Source organism: Bacillus rossius, chromosome 16 (genome assembly GCF_032445375.1).
Source record: "Bacillus rossius redtenbacheri isolate Brsri chromosome 16, Brsri_v3, whole genome shotgun sequence".
Taxonomy (NCBI): Eukaryota; Metazoa; Arthropoda; class Insecta; order Phasmatodea; family Bacillidae; genus Bacillus; species Bacillus rossius.
Window position 1 is genome coordinate 46794590 of NC_086343.1, and position 5490 is coordinate 46800079.

At 30.9% G+C, this 5490-nt stretch overlaps 1 long non-coding RNA gene across 1 annotated transcript; it reads left to right on the forward strand.

Annotated features, from left to right (window-relative positions):
• The first annotated feature begins 894 nt into the window (after window positions 1–894).
• Window positions 895–4371, forward strand: LOC134539974 (uncharacterized). Its single transcript, XR_010076376.1, has 2 exons — window positions 895–1107; window positions 4057–4371. It is a non-coding gene; the product is annotated as an uncharacterized LOC134539974 (long non-coding RNA).
• The last annotated feature ends 1119 nt before the right edge of the window (window positions 4372–5490 follow it).

A 5490-nucleotide genomic window follows, 5' to 3' on the forward strand; every position in this document is an offset into this window, starting at 1 on the left:
AAGTTTAATGTGCCTCGAAAAAGTCAAATCGATGGTTGTTACAATCGAGTGGAAGAGAGATAGATGCGGCGCAAGCGTACATAAATGTAACGGGACCATGTGCGTAATGGGACAATGAGTTATCCTTTTTCGTGGGTGCAGCCAGCGTTCATCGATTTATTAGACGTAATGTCAAAAAATAATCAATAGACATATTATTAACAAATATTCCACCATATTGGATTAGGACATCATATCCGCTAACATGGAAATTTGTAATGTTTTAGGTGAAAATCAGGGGGAAAATTTAAATTTATAACATTTAATTAATCGATTTTAATGAAAAAACGCATTTACATAATGGTGCTAGTATGAAATCATGTCCTTATTTGTCTTTTTGGTGGCCTTTTTTTTGTGTTTTTCTGCTGGAGGCTGCCATCTTGTTTTCGTAGGTTGGAGACCAGTAACTTGTTTTCGTCTTATAGAGTGCACTAGCACCACGCTAGTTTAATTTTTACCAAAAAGAGTACAGTAATAATTTATTACTGTGACACTTGCCATTTTCACATATGGACGCCATCTTGGAAATTTGTAACTATTTAGCTAGAAATTCGGGGAAATCCCAAATTAAGGAAAACTAATTACTGAATTAATTGATTTGATCGATTATTGCCCTTGTTTGATACTTGACCAATACAAAAATTTAATTTTATGGAGAAAAATATTTCAATGTAAACAATAAGTTGAAAAGTCCTAAAAAAAAGGCATAAATTCATTTATTACTAGCATCTGCAGGATGACTACACACATAGCTAAAAGCGCAGTGCGCCTGGACACGAGTACTGCAAGATGACTCCACGACCAGTTGTAGTCGCAGCGCGCCTGGACGCGAGTGCGGCAGGATGACTCCACATCGGAGGTGGGGTCGCAGCGCGCTCCTTCCTGGAAGGGAAGAGGCCAGAGGACGAAGCGGGTCACACCTCCAGAGCTGTCGGGGAAGAACCATGGAGGTGACCTTGTGCCCTGCTCCATATATAAGACAGCGGCAAGGCGCAGGACAGCAAACACTCCTGACTATCGAGCTGCCTCTGTCGTTCCACAGTCATCATGAACACCAAGAGGGTCCTGGTGAGTTGGCACCGCAGAATATGTCTTTAAATAATTACGTAAACCTTTCTAACATTTTATCTAGCCTGGAAAATTTTAAGATGTGTTATAAATTTAGAGCTTCGTATTTTAAAATAAATTATTAATTTTCATACTTATTTATTATATATTTGATTAATAAAACTTTTGTATTTGAAAAGAATATCTTACCTTGATGTCAAATAAAAGTGTAAATAATTTATTGTGTCTATTTAATGCATGATTAATTAAATAAAATTATTTGTTTCCTTTTAAATTTTTTTTATTTAAAAATTTATATTTATTGTTATTTGTTTATTAAATTATTAAATTCTTACATTTATTTTTAACTAACATTACGCAAATTAGTTTTACAGATTTCTATATTGTCGTGATGTTAAACGAAATTTAGCTTAATTTTTTTATTGTATGTGTTAAGTACGAAGTTGAAGTTTTTAATCATGAGATAAAGTTCTTAGAAAGTAATTTTCAGAGCTACCATTTTTATTGAGCTTAATTGCAAACATATTGAGTCATTTAGTTGTGTGATACAGAAATCTATTCTAAGCGATCACACAAATGATGTAGCACATAGATCGTTTATGATTTTAGAGGAAGAGTGATGAAACATTATTTTATCTTAACAGATAATTAAATGTAGAGGAAAAAATTATGAATTTATTAAATTTGCAATGAAAGGTAACAATTTTGACACTTGAAAAGACTTTAAAAGTTATAACATCACTATTATATTTTTGTTTCAATGTGGTCTTCGAGTTTAAATTAATATTTTCAGTGGGAAATAGTTCCTGTAGTAATGTTAATACGAACACCATTCTAATTTTTCTTGTAGACTATGCGTGAAGTCCTTGGAATTGCCGTGAGAATGATTAAAAATGAATACTGAATTAATATTTGAAGAAATGAAACAGTAATAATTATTACATTATGTTTGTCAGGCCTTTGGTTGGACGGGGAAAGAAGCAGAAAGTGAGTTGGTCCTGCTAAGTCACTTTTGTTTATTGTTTACTTTGGGGGTGATTTTATTTTTGCTATTGGAATGAGTGAAATGTACTCACATATCTCGTTCGCTTTCGGATCCTTTAAACTTTAAACGTTTTCGGGCTAACATAAATAAATAGACAATAATAAACGAATTTTAATGAAAAATATTTACAACCAGCATTTAAGATTTAGTGGAACGTTAAAAACATTTCTTAGACTATAAACTATACTTACATTTTTTTGCTGTTAACTATAGCAACGATGAGTTTTATGAAAATTTAAGTACATTAGTGCCCTTAGATACATTATGTTTAGTAAAACTTTTTTCAGTAGGTATTCAACAAGATGTACCAGACCCTATTGTGAGCCAAAACAGTCACACAGCTCGGACAGATATATCTGCTCCAATGTGGCAGGGCCTGCACTAGTATCAACCATTTCGTGGGTCACATAGTTGGAAGCAGTCATGAGTTGCGTATAAAGTGCCGTCAATGTCTTGTATATTTATCGAAATCTTTATTTGTGACGTAATTAAGAGCTGATTTATCTTTTATTATTTTTAACATGAATTTATTCGTAATTTGTCCAAAATTTTTATCTCAGTCTTAAACTAATGATGCTACGTTGTTGAGGAAGTTGTAGATGCATGAGTAAACATTTCTTCGGATCAGTATTTGTGTAGAATTAATTAATTCCGTGGTGTTTGGGTGGTTTCTTATTTTCAGGATTTATTTTGTGAGAGACTTCGAGTCGCAGGTGTTAACTAGCCATTCTCAACATAATTAATTGCGGTAGTAGTTAGTCTGTAGTAAAAAAAATTATACAGGACAGGTAAAGGTTTACAGTATACGTGGAATTTATTATATAAAAAAAGTATTTTTTTTAGAAGCTATAGGTACATGAAATTTTTGTTTAGAGACACAAGTAGATTAATGGTTCGTAGTTATAAACTGAAAGTTATTAAATTTATTCTTTAATACTGTAAAAATAATTATATTTGATACCATAAAAATATGCAAAACCGACTTTAGTAAAGAGTTACGGAGCACATTTTATTTTATAAGGTCTCTCATAGTTTTTAGCCAACAATTTCCTAGAAATATGATGATGTAACTTATATTTACTATAAAAAATCTTTAATTTTTGAATGGTCATTCAGTAAATACATTTGGCGTGCTGCTACTATTTTATTCAGTTGCATGATCACCTATTCGTGAATTTCAAAGCATACCTATTAAATGCTAAGGTCTTGACTGTTGTTATTATGTAGCGCAAATATGTTTTGCAGATGACAGCCATTTATTTATATTATTTAAACATTAATTGGAGTATTATTTGGTTCCTTCAGTGACGTTTTGAAAACAAATGTCTAACATTAAAATTATTTTGTCGTTTCATCCAGGATTGCTAAGCTAGGTTTCGAAACCGTGCATGTTGACCTTGGAAATAAAATGTCATAAATTTTTCTTTGACCATTTATCTAAAAAAGTAATAAACATTATTTTTCTCGACTAAATTTATTCAACAAAATATCCTACCGCCTAGACTTATTCATCTATACTGTCTTATACGTAGCCAAGAAAATACTCGATGAATTAATTAATTATGCGATAAGATCTTTTAGTATTACAGGTGACCTATTTCAAATTTACCTGTTTTTTTTTTTTTTGGTATATCATATTATAAAATCAAATTCTAACCTTATACTCATAAACGTCCTGAGATTTGTAATGTTATTGATAAAGAGACTATAATAAACCGTTATTTAATAAAATAATGGGTATCTTTGTTTTAAACATGCTATTTAAGAGTTACTTTTTCATGAAACCAGGGGCGTAAGCAAGACGGAGGAGGGGTAAATAGGGGTAGGACATCAGTTGTCCCACCCAGAGCCTGAAAGCAACCCGTGTGTCGTGTAAAAGTGAATGTGTGTGGTGTTGTTGGCAGGACTGGTGCGTGCTGGTGGTGGCAGTGATAGCCACGGCTGCTGCTAATGCCAACCCTGGTCGTGGAGGCTACAACAGGAGGGGCTAGTGAGGACATACCCCTACCCTCGCTGCGATGAACCGGTCTCTCACTGTCACGTAATGTCTTACCCTGACACCACGTTCTACCACTTTCTCAAAGAGGCTCTCTTTTTTAATGTTACTAATGTAAACAGTTTTCTCCTCGTTCTAATGTTATCGCATAACTATTTTTATAATGTCAGTATTAAATATTTGTATCATTTATTCTCACAATAAAGAAAATGTTATCAAATAACTACTGTATATTTTTATTGCAAATGTTTTCTTAATTTATTTTTAAAAAATATATAAAAAATTTGTGGATTTTACTCTAGTAAATCTTGTGTTCTTGTTGTATAATAAAAATCTGAGTGTATCCCGAAGACTTCCTCTGAGTGATCTAACCAATATAACTTTATTTTTTGGCATTTTACAGTCATAAGTGACTGACAAACAAAACGTTTTGACTACTCTAGCCTACTGGCTTTCGAAAACATATATTTTTAAAATGATATATTATTCTATCAGTGATTAAAAATAAATGATGATTATATATTATATTAACTTTTGGGGAAATACATTGTGAATCTAAATAGGTTGTAGAAAAATATGCTTCCAGTTTAGCAACTTTACCAATTTTAATAAAACCTCGGAAATAAGCATGCCTAAAGTTTGAGAGCTCACAAATACCATAGGAGACAAATATATATTAAAAAAATCTATTGTTATTACTTTTAAAACGTAAGCGATAAGCCACTTTTTAAGTCATTCAATTCCTTTATTTCTATTCTCTATTTTAATTGTTTTGAATTTTGTACTCGGTAACTTTTTTTTAAAAATGCCATTAAATTGAGAAAAGTTTTTTTAAAATTTGGTTTGATTTTTTACAGGTTTTGTTGGCTTCATATAAACGTTTAATCTTAATCAAGAATAAACAAGGATATCATCAAATAAGTGAATTATTGTCGACCAACTTTCAAATAAAGTTTTTACCGAAAAATATTATTAAAATGACATCAATGGCTACAACAAATCCTTGAAATAATTTAGTCATAGTATAGAATACGTTTATAATTTCACCTGTGTTTTAAAACAAATAAATCTAAATGTAAAAAACAGTTTCAAATATTTCTAGTCATAGTTACATTATAATTTAAAAAAATTGTAGAAAAATAGCTGTTACAAAGAACATTAAAAACGAAGAAAATATTTACATATTCGATTGTTAAATTAATAATAAAGAAAGTTTTAAAATAAGAAAAACATAAAATATGTAAAAGCCTCATGACACTGCTATACACAAATAAATCAGATTTATATTACGGTGATTATTAATTTTTAAGATTTGTATAAAACAAAAGAATAATATAAGTAT